The sequence below is a fragment of the Aquarana catesbeiana genome, linkage group LG13 (assembly GCF_042186555.1).
Source record: "Aquarana catesbeiana isolate 2022-GZ linkage group LG13, ASM4218655v1, whole genome shotgun sequence".
NCBI classification, from domain to species: Eukaryota; Metazoa; Chordata; class Amphibia; order Anura; family Ranidae; genus Aquarana; species Aquarana catesbeiana.
Window position 1 is genome coordinate 153,557,061 of NC_133336.1, and position 16,611 is coordinate 153,573,671.

Here is a 16,611-nt window from a genome sequence, read left to right on the forward strand (position 1 = left end):
GTCCTGAGTCTGCCCGACAAGCTGTTCCACCTCCGGCACTCTCAAGCGGAGCTTGTCAAGATCCATTTGTATGTGGACGATTTTCATGCAAGCTTGACACTTTTTAGAAATTTGTTCCTTAACCACTATCCATCTGCCCTATTGTAATATGACGGCCGAGTGGGAGCTCTCCCACCCTGGCTGAAAGTCATATGATGTCCTCCCAGGATTGGGCCGTGCTGCAGCACGATCTTCACCCGCTTTTCCACCAGACAGAGCGGATGACAGATTAATGTACCAGGCCGCTGCTGATACCATGTGATCTCTGTGAGCAATCACGGCAGATCACATGACATTTGTACACAATGGATGGCTTCCATTCATAACCATTCATTGTGTACTATTATGTTGATCTCTGTGATTGATCACAGTAATTACATGGTACACATAGGGCCAATCACAGCCAATCTGTAAGATGTGATTAGCTGTGGCCAATCACAGCTAATCACAATAGTACACACTGAATGAATGGTTTTCATTCAGAAAAAATAGTTATTATAACAGTAATTATTACTGTTATAAGTGAACATGGTAAAAAAAACAAAAAAAAAAATCCTGATGACCTCCCCAGAGTAGTACAGTGTTACCATGGTGACGCTGTATTGCTTTGATCACAGTATGTACAAAAAATTGTAAAAAAAATCAAAAAAAAATTTTAAATTTAAAATTATTATTATTATTTTTTTTTACAGTCACCAGTGTCCCTGATCACTGCCACACAGGTTATATGATGCTGTACTGCACTGGTGACCCCCCTTTTCCTTTCCCTCCCCTTCTCTTCACCCGCTTCCCCTCCCCCTCCCCCCTTCTTCTCCCCTCCCCTCTCTCCTTCCCCCCTCTCCTATTTCTCTCTCCCCCCCAAACCCCTTCCCTACTCCCTCCTCCACCCCTACACCCCCCCTCCTTTTTCTCATCCTGGTTTTTCCCTTCCTTTTCTTCCTATTCCTATCCAAAGCGGAAGGGACACCATCACAATAATCATTATTCTATACGTTTACATTCTCACCTAGACACGCTTTCTGTATAAATCCCTCATGTCCGCCGCAGGGGGACTTTTTGGCGACTGAAGCTTGCAACTGGCTTTGGACTCATAGGTAAGCGACTACTCAGACCCTCCTGCTGTATCTGGTTTATACATGATTTAAATATACAGTATATTTTGGATTGTTATCTCCTGTACCTGTCTTTAAATACATTACCTAACTTATAGATTTATCCTCCTGACAAAACGGCTCTTTGACCACGAAACTGGTAGAGGATTGTATAATCTGTGAGAAAGCTCCATTACCAGACATTCATCGGGAAGTCTACAAATATTTGTATACTGTATTGATGTTCCTTCATTTTAAACTTTATGTTGAAATTTTGTTCAATTTGTATGTTTTTTATATGTAATAAATTATATTTTTATTCTAAGCTTATTGTTGTCTATCAGTACTGAGATAGTCCACTCCTCCCTCCCTCAGTGTGTGTATGAACACAGTCTCAGCAACTGTCCCTACCCTCTACCCCCTTTTTTTGCATCAATCTTTTGGATGATGGTACTTTTGCTAAATCTTACTTACTCCTAATTTAAGGCTTTAAACTTGAGACAGGGGGGCGTGTCCAAGATGGCAACTTGAGAGGGGACAGGATCCAGATCTCTGCTGGTTATACCTTATTTATCCTGACTCCTAATCAATCATTTGCCCTAAAAATAATCTGCCTCGATCTGGATATCATACAGAACACGGCACAGGGGAAAAAAGCTTTGTTTCCTGCAAATTGTGGAGGATACAGCCCCGCACGCCGATCTCCACGTGGCAGAGTCCCCTAGGAGAGCAATCCATATGGCGTCGCAGACCGAGATGGAGGACCAGATGGCTGAGACCCGGCTCGGCTTTGAGGAGGTGATGGCAGCGATCACCTCCTGCTAGGCAGTCTTAAAAAACAAGATAGCGGTGGTGCAGCTGGATGTCGGTCTCATTCGGCAGGATCTTGACAAGCTCCGCTCGAGAGTGCCGGAGGTGGAACAGCGTGTCGGGCAGACTCAGGACACCGTTGTGGAGTACACAGCTTCTATCCGTACCCTTTAGACCAAGGTCCAAGCCTTGGAATACAAGGTGGACGACGCCAAAAATAGGAACAGGAGGAACAACCTCCAGATCGTGGGCCTGCCTGAAGGTGTAGAGAGGAAGAATCCGATGGTGTTTGTGGAAGAGCTCCTGAGAGCTTTGCTGCCGGCTGCTCATTTCTCTCCATACATTACCGTGGAGCATGTTCACCGGATTCCTCCTGTCCCTGGACCGCCAGGCTCTAACCCTGATATTCCTGATGTTCAATTTCAGAGACCGAGATGAGATCTTGCAGGCCGCACGCAGGGCGGGTGGGTTGAAACATCAACATGCTAGCCTGTTATTCTTTACTGACTACTCCCTAGAGACACAAAAACTCCACAGGTCTTTCGACCAGGTAAAATGGGGCTGCTGGCATGAAATGTCAAGTATAGTGTCCTTTTTCCTGCCAAACTGAGGGTCCCAGAGAGACTGTCAGGTTCTTTACCTCCCCTCGAGACGCTGCTACCGGGCTGGAATCCTTACCTCCCCTCCGCTAACTATTGAACGTCCTGCTGTTTTCAAGTTCCTCTGTTCTGTTCTTCTTTAACTGTTGGGCCTGCTGTGGAGTACCTCAGAAAGCATTCTTCTAGCTGCCGACATGCCGGATTTACTTTCCAGTGTCTCATGCCTTGGATATATCAATCGCAAATTGTTCTTCACTGGAGCCGCTGGATGACTTGGCCCGTTTCTATTTCGCCTGTGCTGTTGGGGGCCTGCAATGTATATGCCTCCATGGCTGCCTCATACTACCAGTAGTGTAATATCACCGGCACCCTGCTATTGGGTCTAGCTGCCTCACATATGTATATGGACACTGCTGGGTAAGACTCAGAAACTTGCCAGTGACTCTGATCATAGCGCCCACTACAGATCCATAACTATGTTGCTCTGTTTATCCACGTACGTTGCTTGGTGCTACACCCCCCATGTCTCCTATATGTCATAAAGTCATGTGTGATAAGCATCCTTGTCTTGGCTACATGATTTGTGGCAAACACCCCACGACTATAATGACACCACAATGCCAGAATGGGAGCTACCCCAAGCCTGTCCGGTGCCAAGAGGCCAGTGTTCCTCAGGTTCACATATTCCTTGTTACCATTTCTGACTGTTGCAGGTTTGCCTTTGTGTGACTAGAGTGGGGATGTTTTTGTTATTGTTTTTTCCCATTTTTCCCGTTTGTTTTTTTTCCTCGGACTCACAGTTCTATACAGGTTCTGCAGCTGGCTTGCATACTTGGGTTGTATGTACCTGTTCTGACATTTAATTAACTATGCAACTAAGTTATGTACCCCTGGGATCACCCAGGAGAATATATGTGCACTTTTTAAACCAGTATCTCTGTTGGTCCGTTTGGCAACACTTCTTTGCTCTAAGTTCACTCCCTCCTCAGAATTGTAACAGTTGGGGGTTAGGGGATATTATGCGTCTCCAGTTTCTACTGGGGATGCGGGGTGGGGGGATGTTTTCTGCCACTGCAGATATTGGGGGAAACTATTTTGTCTCTGGAGTTGCTTTATTGCTATTGGAGACCTGTTGTCTCTCATGTGCAATTTCTTTTTCGTACTACATTATCTGACGTGGTATTTTTCACTAAAATGTTTGTCCGATCGGTGGGTGGAGCAAGGGGAGTGTGCTGGGTCATTTCTCTGCCCCCTGGGTCTCGACTGACTAGAATAAGGGTCTACGGAACCTGGCCATTTATATACAATCAGTAATCAATGACTAATATATCCATCACCTCCTGGACATCAGGGGTCAAAACTCAGCTACTAAAAGGTCCCTGGTCTTCAAATTCCTACAGAAATCTAATCCACATTAATGCATTTTACAGGAGACTCACCTGATTGGTTCTAAGATCCTTTGTCTCCGGAGGGCGTGGGTGGGAGCCCATTATCACTCCACATACTCAAATTATGCTAGGGGAGTAAGCATATTGATCGGTAGGTCCCTTCCATTTCAAGTCCTGAATATACAAACAGGCCCTGGGGGCAGATATGTGCTCTTACACGCTTTTGTCTATGCTAAACAGTTGGTGTTGGTGGGCCTATACCTGCCTTCTCCAGCTAATGTACAGATTCTGTACTATCATGCAAATAGTGATGGGTTACAATACACAGGAAGATTTTCTGTTTGGGGACTAACCTGGTGCCCTCACAGGACCTGGACAGACTGCACCCTGTGGCCCGCCCCTCCTTAGATCTGCAGCACTGGGCAAATACATTTGCACTAACGGATGTATGGAGGCACTTCCATCCTCATGACAGGCAATACACCTGCCACTCTACCTCATACCGAACCCTCTCTCACATAGATCTGGCCTATGCCTCCTCCGGTGCTTTACACTGGACGAGGGAGGCTAAACATTTGCCCCGAGGAATTTCTGACCACGTCCCCCTTAGCCTTACTATTTCCCTAGCCATGTCCCCTGGCCTGAGGCTGTGTGTCTGTCCAGGTTCTGGGCACTAGATGAGAGAATACAGGAGCCGATGTTGGAAGCCATTTGTAACTATTGGGTCTTAAATGGGGATTCTGCTACTGCTACAACTCTATGGGACACATTTAAATGTTTCCCATTTCTTCCCTGCAGAGAGAGGCCCCTCGGTCCCTGGAAGTATTGGATGGGGGAGGCTGGAAGGTGTTATGCGGCATATATTGAATCCCTGACCATTACCAATCACCTGACATGGGAGAGAGCCCTACGTGAACTCTCCTTGTATGAAATTGAACAAACCAAAAAATCTATGCTAAATTCCACACAGAGGATATTTGAATATGGTAATAAAAATGGACAACTGTTGGCTTGGTTGGCAAGGGGTCAGACAGCATCCACACACATAGCGAGCACAGGGGCTGCTGCTGTCTTCTCCTGAGGACATCAGCTCCCGCTTCTATGAATTCTTTCAGAAGGTGTACACCGCCAGGACTCAGTTCTCCCCTTCCGAATTACAGGAATACTTGGGGAATGTCCCCTTTCCCACTCTATCGGATACTCACAGAACCCAACTTGACACAGGTATCACCTTAGAGGAGGTTCAGGCTGCAACTGGGGGTCTACAGAGTAGGAAGATCCCAGGTGAAGACGGCCTACCCACAGAATTCTACTCCCAATATGTAGATCTCCTTGCCCCCAGACTTACAACCCTCTTCTCTAAACTCGTGGATGTGGATTTCTTGCCAGACTCTATGGAAGAGGCAATCATCGTCCTGATCCCCAAAACCGGTAAAGACCCCCAAGATTGTGCATCCTACAGACTCATTTCATTACTCAATGTTGATGCAAAAATCTTGGAGAAAAATCCTGGTTACCCGTCTATCCTCAGTTGATTCATGTTGATCAGACTGGGTTTATGCTGGGCAAGGGCACAGATATAAATATCAGGCGCCTCTTCCTAAACTTGTCCCTAACCCATGATAATGGTGGTTCCCGGCTGATTGCCTCCCTAGACGCCGAAAAGGCATTTGATTCGGTGGAGTGGGAGTATCTCTGGGGGGTGCTGCAGCATTTTGGGTTCGGCCCTAATTTCCTGAGCTGGATCCAACTGCTCTGCCGGGCAACGAAGGCTAGGGTGCATACTAATGATTGGATCTCCGATCCCTTCCCCCATCATAGAGGCACTAGGGTGTCCGCTATCTCCCAGTCTGTTTGCCCTGGCACTAGAGCCCCTGGCGATATTAGTCACGGAATCTCTGGAGGTCCGGGGGCTGCGGATTGGCAGATTGGAGGAGAAACTATCCCTTTATGCGGATGATGCCCTCTACCTGCGATGCCAGCCCCTCGCCAGCCCCTCGCTAACTGCTGTCCTGGAGATTTTTGATAAATTTGGAACCCTCTTGGGTATTCGCATAAATTGGTCAAAGTCGGTCCTCTTTCCTCTGGATAGTCAGGTCATGGCCAGCCCCACACCACTGAAATGGGTCACCGAATTTAAATATTTGGAGGTTTGGGGTTCGGGTGGCTAGGGATGCTACCCATTATTATAGCCTTAATATACTGCCCTTGCTCCATCTCCTCAAGGAAAGGTGCCAGTCCTGGTCCAGACTTCCATTGAACCTATTGGGCCGCATCAACATTTTTAAGATGGTGATTTTGCCTAAATTCAATCATCTTTTCCGGAACAGCCCGGCATCTTTCTTTTGAGACGTGGACCGCTGTATCATTTCCTTTATATGGAATGGGTCTATCCCTCGTCTAGTGAAATCCACACTCTATTTACCAGCACATCAGGAAGTCTGGCCCTTCCGAATCTACAGGTCTACTACAGGGCAGCGATGCTGGTTACGGCCTATTGGTGGTTCGAGGGGAGGCGTTCTAATGCTGTGGTGTGTGTGGTATCAGCTTGCTTGGGTTCCTTGCAGGAACTACAAAATTCAGTATACAGGGGGGTAAGGGCTTATGCGGAACTACCTGCCCCGACTAGGGCGACGGTACGGGTGTGGATTGCGGCTCGACATAGGTTCATCCAAGTAGAGCGCTGATCTCCTGTCCAGCCTCTCTGGGGGAACCCCAATCTGTCTCACTTTTGGACAATTCCAGACCCCCAAGTGTGGGCGAGATTTGGCATCAAGGCCCTAAGAGATATCATGCCTGCAGGTAGATTACTGACATTTACCGAACTCTCTAGGTTGCATAACCTGTTTGATGTATTTTTGATATGCCCAGCTCCGCCATGCTGCTAGGGCTCAATTCCCTGAACCTCTACTCCTTCAATTAGACCTGGTGGAGTATCTCTTGTCCTGTAGTGATCTAAAGAAGCCTCTCTCTGCTCTATATGGTACCCTGCTAACCACTGACTCCCCTAAAATGGATAAGTTGTGGGACATGTGGAAACTAGATATTCCTGCCTTGGAGAAGGAGGATTGGGTGGACTGCTTAGAACATGGTCCTACGTTGGTAATCTCCTCAGGGGATAAATTAATACAAATAAAGTTTCTACATAGGGTCTATTTTACCCCGGTGCGTTTGTCCAGAATATATCCTGATAGAGATCCACACTGTCCCCGGTGTTGGACACAATTGGGTACCTATCTGTATATGATACAAACTAAAGCTTGTGCCAGTGGAACAATAGTGCAAAAGGAAAAACCACAGCAGCTGATACAAAGGCGCTAAGACCTTCAAAAATGGATATACAGTTTAACAGTGCTAGTGGAAAAAGTGTTGAATATAAAACAATTGTGTGCAAAGTGCAGAAAATTTAACCAATAAATGATAAATCAAATGATTGATAAATGTAAAGTGCCAAAGTGTCCAACAGCAATTGAAAAATCGGGATTTAGAAAAGTAATTCCAGAGAGCACAATCAAAATCAAAATCAATCAGAGAATACATTCCCCTCTTGCGACCCCACTCACCAGAGCTCATGGACCCTCGGCTTTGCAGTCCAGGGGTCAAAGATGCTTAATGGGGTCACGATATATACAAGGGTAGAGGCGCTTCCGAATTGGCATAAGGACCACAGAGGGCAATATATATTAAAAAAGGAGAGAAAAGAGTATGTAGTGAAGTACTGCCAGCACTGGATAACTGCGCATAAACAGAACGTCACTCACGAGTAGGGATGAGCTTCGAGTTCGAGTCGAACTCATGTTCGACTCGAACATCGGCTGTTCGCCGAACAGCGAACAATTTGGGGTGTTTGCGGCAAATTCGAAAGCCACGGAACACCCTTTAAAAGTCTATGGGAGAAATCAAAAGTGCTAATTTTAAAGGCTTATATGCATGGTATTGTCATAAAAAGTGTTTGGGGACCTGGGTCCTGCACCAGGGGACATGGATCAATGCCAAAAAAAAGTTTTAAAAACGGCTGTTTTTTTGGGAGCAGTGATTTTAACAATGCTAAAAGTGAAAAATAAAAGTGTAATATTCCTTTAAATTTCGTACCTGGGGGGTGTCTATAGTATGCCTGTAAAGGGGCGCATGTTTCCCGTGTTTAGAACAGTCTGACAGCAAAATGACATTTCAAAGGAAAAAAAGTCATTTAAAACTACTCGCAGCTATTAATGAATTGCCGGTCCGACAATACACATAAAAGTTCATTGATAAAAACGGCATGGGAAGTGCCCACAGGGGAACCCCGAACCAAAATTTAAAAAAAAAAAATGACGTGGGGTCCCCCTCAAAATCTATACCAGACCCTTCAGGTTTATCATTTATTGGTTGTATTTTTTGCACTTTGCACACAATTGTTTTATACTCAACACTTATTCCACTAGCGCTGTTAAACTGTATATCCACCTATCTGTATATGTTTTGGGACTGCCCTGCTCTTTCGACCTTCTGGTCTGGGATATTTGAACAACTAAATGTCCGGCTTGAACTGTCTGTCTGTCCCTATGTCACCCGAACTAGCCTTGCTAGGTACTCACGAGGATGAACAAAGACCCCACCACAAATGGTCCTCTCCTGCTCCCCCTGCTCTGTCATCCTGGGAAAGCAAAATAAATGTTGCTCTGCCCCTCTACAAGTTAAAGTACATTAGTCGTGGCTGTCCTTGGAAGTGTGATAAGGTGTGGTTGCATCTCAATGAGGCTGCCGCCTCGCCTCCTCCTCCCGTCTGACAGATGAGCACTAATACGGAGCTTGTCGTGCCTGCCCCCCCCCCAATCGGGCCCGACCCTGAATATTATTATTATTATTATTATACGAGATTTATATAGCGCCAACAGTTTACGCAGCGCTTTACAATGTATAAGGGGGACAACACAATTACAGTACAGTTCAATACAAAAGGTACAGGAGGGCCCGGCTCGTAGAGCTTACATTCTAAAGGGAGGGGGTGGTGGTACAAAAGGTAATAGCTGCAAAGAATGATTTGATGGGGGTGGCTCAGGGACAGTTATGTGGGTGTGGGATAGGCTTCCCTGAATAGATGAGTTTTCAAGGATCTCCTAAAGGTGGACAGGGTAGGGGCTGATCGGACATACTGTGGCAGGGAATTCCAGAGGATGGGAGAGGCTCTAGAGAAGTCCTGAAGGCGAGCATGGGAGGAGGTAACAAGGGAGCTAGAGAGCAGGAGGTCCTGGGAGGAGCGGAGGGTGCGATTTGGGCGATATCTGCAGATGAGGTTGGTGATGTAGATGGGGGCGATGTTGTGAATGGCCTTGTATGTTATGGTTAGCATTTTGAATTTTACACGGTGGGGTAGGGGAAGCCAGTGAAGGGATTGGCAGAGAGGAGAATATGGTACGTTCTCTTTACATGTTCTGTCTTACTGCTTCACTGTTCCTAATGTTGATTGAACAATGACTATATATTATACAATGTATTATTTTGCTGTAATATACCATGTCTGTTACATAAGATGACTGCATACTTTATTGTAATGTTATTATATCCTTCAATAAAGCATTCCTGATTGTTAAAAAAAATAGAAACTGGAGGCAAAACTCAAAATTTTCTTATGGTGACAGTATGTAAAAAAAAAAAAAAATGTAATTAAAGATTTCTCATTTTCCAAAGTATTGTGACAAAAAATGACAACTTCAAATATAACTCACCATGCCACTTACTTTTAATATACTTGTGTATATTTGTATTGTCCTGGCAATTTCGGGCCTCAAGAAATGCGTACATCAGTATTGACTGATTTTCAGATATACAGTGGGGACGGAAAGTATTCAGACCCCCTTAAATTTTTCACTCTTTGTTATATTGCAGCCATTTGCTAAAATCATTTAAGTTCATTTTTTTCCTCATGCTTCACTGTTGGGACTGTATTGGACAGGTGATGAGCAGTGCCTGGTTTTCTTCACAAATACCGCTTAGAATTAAGGCCCTGCCCCCTTGTGATGTCACCGATTGATGTATGCTGGGTCGGTGATGACACAAGGGGACTCAGCTACCAAGTGACGTCACTAGGTGGCCCCGCCCCTTACCTATTTAAGAACTGTCACCCAGGGGCGCATGCGTGACTTCCGTGGGATCGGCTGCATGTCTGAGTAGCTCCGTGCTACTCACTCTGTTTAGCCTGCTTCCTGGGGCCAGAACTCGGCAAATTTTTCTTCAAATGCCCCCAGCACCCCCAGGATCACGCTGTGCATGTCGCCAAAAAAAAAAAAAGACCAAGGGGACCGTGCAGAAGTCTCTAACTACCTGCTGCGGACACAGGAGAGATTCAGTATGTCACAAGATGGCACCAGCGGCCCTGCCTCTCCCTCATCACAGCTCTCAAAGGACTCCTCCGCTCCTCTGCAGGACAGTGAGAACACTTCATCTCTCACAAAAGAGGACCTAGATAAAAGTCTAGAGTCTATCAGTGGCAGTGCATCCATAGGGGTGCACCGGCGCTGCTCCCTCTCTCCAGCCACCCCCTCTATCACCAATAGATAGATTCATGCATTGCATGAATCTATCCATGAACGCCGCTGCCACCCCCTATTCAGGCACCCGGCCCCTTTTCGGGTGCCTGAATTACAGCAGAGGGGGGTGTTTTTGAAGCACCTGATTAGAGCCATAGGCTCTAATAGGCGTCAAAAAGGTAAACAGCGAGCGCCATGGGCTCGCAGTTCACCCAGGTGTGTTAGAAAAGCAAATGAATATTCGCTTTCCTAACACTGAACCGCCTCTCCGCCAATCAGGTGCTCATGTGTGTTACCCATCAACTGATTGGCTGAAACAACAGGCACTGTGATTGGATGCCTAGCACGCATCCAGTCATAGGAGGATGGGAGAAGACATCGCGGACATAGAGGAGCATGGAGGACACCCGCCACAGTCACCCGCTGCCCCACCGGGACAGGAAAAGTGCCGAGCAGACGGCAGGTGGGCACAGTGGGAGCATTCGATGGGCACAGTGGCAGCATTTAAAGGCACAGTGGGAACAGTGGCAGCATTTGATGGCACAGTGGGAGCATTTGATAGGCACAGTGGAAGCGTGTATTTGCAGACGATACTAAGCTAAGCAGGGCAATAACTTCTCCGCAGGACGTGGAAACCTTGCAAAAAGACCTGAACAAATTAATGGGGTGGGCGACTACATGGCAAATGAGGTTCAATGTAGAAAAATGTAAAATAATGCATTCGGGTGGCAAAAAAATGAATGCAATCTATACACTGGGGGGAGAACCTCTGGGGGAATCTAGGATGGAAAAGGACCTGGGGGTCCTAGTAGATGATAGGCTCAGCAATGGCAGGCAATGCCAAGCTGCTGCTAACAAAACAAACAGAATATTGGCATGCATTAAAAGGGAGATCAACTCCAGAGATAAAACGATAATTCTCCCGCTCTACAAGACTCTGGTCCGGCCGCACCTAGAGTATGCGGTCCAGTTCTGGGCACCAGTCCTCAGGAAGGATGTACTGGAAATGGAGCGAGTACAAAGAAGGGCAACAAAGCTAATAAAGGGTCTGGAGGATCTTAGTTATGAGGAAAGGTTGCGAGCACTGAACTTACTCTCTCTGGAGAAGAGACGCTTGAGAGGGGATATGATTTCAATTTACAAATACCGGACTGGTGACCCCAGAATAGGGATAAAACTTTTTCGCAGAAGAGAATTTAACAAGACTCGTGGCCACTCATTAAAATTAGAAGAAAAGAGGTTTAACCTTAAACTACGTAGAGGGTTCTTTACTGTAAGAGCGGCAAGGATGTGGAATTCCCTTCCACAGGCGGTGGTCTCAGCGGGGAGCATTGATAGCTTCAAGAAACTATTAGATAAGCACCTGAATGACCACAACATACAGGGATATACAATGCAATACTGACACATAATCACACACATAGGTTGGACTTGATGGACTTGTGTCTTTTTTCAACCTCACCTACTATGTAACTATGTAACTATGTTTGATGGGCACAGTGGCTGCGTTTGATGGGCACAGTGGCTGCATTTGATGGGCACAGTGAGGCTACAATTAATGGGGTTTTTTTTTCTGAATTTTTACGTTTGTTTGCGCCCACCCAAAAATTTTGAGCAACAGCCGCCACTGGCGTTCACATAACTGCGGAGCTAAGGACTACACATTTTATTCCCACCCCCATGACTCTTTTGCTAGGTTGGACTACATTTTTTGTACCCCCATTATTGTAGCTAACTCCACCAACTCTGAAATCCATCTCTGCCCATGGTCTGACCAATAACATTGTAACCCTATCTACTACTCTAATTGGTTTGTCAGACACTTGGCGTTTAAATTACTCTCTGCTTACAGATCCCATTACCCGCCAATACATTTATACCGCTATTCATGAATACTTTACTTTAAACGCCATGTCAGATATATCCCCTGTTACTCTGTGAGTGGCACACAAGGCAGTTTTAAGAGGCCGTCTCATCAGTATTGCCTCAAGGAAAAATAAAGAGCGCTGGCAACAAATTTACAAGTTAACCACAGAATAGGATAAATTACACAGACTACCAATTGGAAACTCAACATTATCCATTATGCCCTGCACACACGATCGGACTTTCTGATGGAAAATGTGCGATCGGAGCTTGTTGTCAGAAATTTCGACCGTGTGTGGGCTCCATCTGAGTTTTTCTATCGGAATTTCCGACACACAAAGTTTGAGAGCTGGCTCTAAAATTTTCCGACAACAAAATCCGTTCGCATAAATTCTGATCGTGTGTAGACAATTCCGACACACAAAGTGCCATGCATGCTCGGAATCAAGCAGAAGAGCAGCACTGGCTATTGAACTTAATTTTTCTCGGCTCATCATATGTGTTGTATGTCACCGCGTTCTTGACGTTCCTAATTTCCAACCAACTTTGTGTGACCGTGTGTATGCAAGACAAGTTTGAGCCAACATCCGTCAGAAAAAATCCGATGGATTTTGTTGTTGGAATGTGCGATCGTGTGTACAGGGCAATAGACAACTAACAGCTCAGAAACGGTTGGAGATAAATACCCTGTTATCAGCCAAAGTAAAAAAATCCCTCCGATGGTCAAAAGCCAAATTTCTCCATGTTTGCGCATAAACTTAACCATACCTTACATCCCTCCCATCTTTATAAATTTCTGCAATGCCACGGGTAATATAATATCACTCCCTAAGGATGTCCTTAACATTTTTGAAAACTTCTATTCAACTCTACTTGCCCATCCTCACTAACCCCCCCCCCCCCCAATTGGCTAACCTCCCTTCCTCTTCCTTCCTTGTCATCTTCTCAACTATAATCTCTCAACGCTCCCTTCACAGAGGAAAAAATACTCAAATTAATAAAATCCTTAAAGTGTTTGGTTGCTCCAGGCCCAGATGGGTTTACCGCCAGTTGCTATAAACACTATGCCCCTATTTTAACTCCACGCTTAACCACCATGTTTAACAAAATTAATGGTGATCATTTCCCGAGTGAAATGACCTTGGCCAATATGTCCCTATTGCCCAAAGACCACTCACTCCCACAAAACTACAAACCTAAATCGGTCATTAACAATGATCTCAAAATTTTTAGTTGTGCTTTGGCTGATAGATTGGCTAATATTATAGAAACTCTGACCTCTTCTGATCAATCAGGATTCATTCTGAATAGGTTCATCACAGATAATATTCCTCTGACTATGAATGTTCTCCAAGTCGCTAAAATCCATGCAAAGCAGGTCCTTTTATTGAGCGTTGACATTAACAAGGCTTTTGATAGCGTACTCTGGCCTTACTTGTTTTCGGTACCACAACGTATGGGCTTTAAAAGATGAATTTTTCACGGGTGTACAAGCTCTTTACCATCTTCCCAAAACTAGAATCAAATTACCATGTTGCAACTCTGACTTTTTCACACTGGGCAAGGGTACCCGACAGGGATGTCCCCTGTCACATTTATTATTCACCCTAGCCCTGGAACCTTTAGCAATAGCTATTAAACAACACCCAGACATAACTGGTTAACCCATTGAATCATCTCAAGTTAAACTCTGCATGTATGCGGATGACATTATGCTCTTTTTGACTCAACCTCAGATCTCCCTGTCCAATTTATTCTCTATATTATCTAAATTCGCCTCTATCTGGACTTTCAGTAAATATTACGAAATCTACAGCTCTCCCAATTAATATACCCGCTGCTCAGTGTGAGACACTCCGAGGATCCTTTCCATTCCAGTGGTCAGTTGATAAAATACCTTATCTCGGCATATATATATATCACACCACAGTTATCTTCTATTTTTGCTGCAAACTATCCACTAGGGGTGCGCATCTTCACTGGCCTCACCATTCGATTACAATTATCCTGTCCACGATTCAATTCAATTCCGCAATGCATCGCAATGCATCACGATTACTGCGCATGGTTTTCATCCAAAAAATTAAAGCAGTCAGGAGAACTTTTTTTTAATTTTGCATGTAGCAAAGTGTAAACACAGCAGACAACTTAAAGAGGATCTCCAGACTGCCCCCAAATGACTACAGGAGATGGTCAGAGACTGCAGACATAGTACAGGAGATGGTCAGAGACTGTAGACATACTACAGGAGATGTCAGACTGCAGACATGATACAAGAGAAGGTCATAGAATGTGGACATGATACAAGAGAGGGTCAGAGACTGTGGACATGATACAAGAGAGGGTCAGAGACTGGGGACATGATACAAGAGAGGGTCAGAGACTGCGGACATGATACAAGAGAGGGTCAGAGACTGCGGACATGATACAAGACCGGGTCAGACTGCAGACATGATACAAGAGATAAACAGAGACTGGGGACAATGTCCCCATAACATCCCCCCAAACGACAATGTATGCCATTTCATGAATTATGGTTTATGCATGTCTTATTGTCTTAGTGATTGATTCACATCACAACTTCATTGATACCTCTTTTTTCTTTTGTATGATTTATGGTTTTGCTCATCGCTGCATGTGTGGGGTCAGTGATGAGCAAAACCATAAATCATACATAAAAAAAGGGATTCAATGAAGTTGTGATGTGAATCAATCACTAAGACAATAAGACATGCATAAACTATAAAATAATTGAAATGGCATGGTCACTTTAATGTTTAGGTCCACCATCAAGTTTAATATTTTATTACGGTCATAATTTGGCAGATTTGCACATAATGGTGCATCAGATATGTGTCTGACTTAAGTACCTGATGAGGATGACAGAGTGTGCTCTGGGAGAGGGCACAGCGCGGCACCCCAAAATTGATTTTGGTCGCATCATCAATGCCGAATCACAGACGGCCAAATCATGAAGCATCGATGCTGCGATTAAATTCAACACCCCTACTATCCACCATGTGTATCCGGAGTTTACTTAAAGTCTGGAGTTCCTATTGAATTTAATTCCCTGGAAGAGTCACGGCTGTCAAAATGAATTTGTTACCTAAACTTTTATATCTGTTTAGAGCCCTTCCGATCACTATCCCAAAACCTTTATTGACAATCTACAAAAAGAGGTTAATAGATTTATCTGGAAAGACAAAAGACCTAGATTGTCTAGACATATTTTATATACAGTGGGGATGGAAAGTATTCAGACCCCCTTAAATTTTTCACTCTTTGTTATATTGCAGCCATTTGCTAAAATCATTTAAGTTCATTTTTTTTCCTCATTAATGTACACACAGCACCCCATATTGACAGAAAAACACAGAATGGTTGACATTTTTGCAGATTTATTAAAAAAGAAAAACTGAAATATCACATGGTCCTAAGTATTCAGACCCTTTGCTGTGACACTCATATATTTAACTCAGGTGCTGCCCATTTCTTCTGATCATCCTTGAGATGGTTCTACACCTTCATTTGAGTCCAGCAGTGTTTGATTATACTGATTGGACTTGATTAGGAAAGCCACACACCTGTCTATATAAGACCTTACAGCTCACAGTGCATGTCAGAGCAAATGAGAATCATGAGATCAAAGGAACTGCCTGAAGAGCTCAGAGACAGAATTGTGGCAAGGCACAGATCTGGCAAAGGTTACAAAAAATTCTGCTGCACTTAAGGTTCCTAAGAGCACATAATCCTTAAATGGAAGACGTTTGGGACGACCAGAACCCTTCCTAGAGCTGGCCGTCCGGCCAAACTGAGCTATCGGGGGAGAAGAGCCTTGGTGAGAGAGGTAAGGAAGAACCCAAAGATCACTGTGACTGAGCTCCAGAGATGCAGTTGGGAAATGGGAGAAAGTTGTAGAAAGTCAACCATCACTGCAGCCCTCCACCAGTTGGGGCTTTATGGCAGAGTGGCCTGACGGAAGCCTCTCCTCAGTGTAAGACACATGAAAGCCCGCATGGAGTTTGCTAAAAAACACCTGAAGGACTCCAAGATGGTGAGAAATAAGATTCTGGTCTGATGAGACCAAGATAGAACTTTTTGGCCTTAATTCTAAGCGGTATGTGTGGAGAAAACCAGGCACTGCTCATCACCTGTTCAATAAAGTGAAGCATGGTGGTGGCAGCATCATGCTGTGGGGGTGTTTTTCAGTTGCAGGGAAAGGACGACTGGTTGCAATCGAGAGAAAGATGAATACGACCAAGTACAGGGATATCCTGGATGAAAACCTTCTCCAGAGTGCCCAGGACCT

At 44.9% G+C, this 16,611-nt stretch overlaps 1 protein-coding gene across 2 annotated transcripts in view; it reads right to left on the reverse strand.

Moving 5' to 3' along the window:
* Window positions 1-16,611, reverse strand: part of ARG2 (arginase 2) — a 1,243,303-nt gene that overhangs the window by 889,283 nt on the left and 337,409 nt on the right. The gene's annotated exons all lie outside the window — the stretch shown is intronic.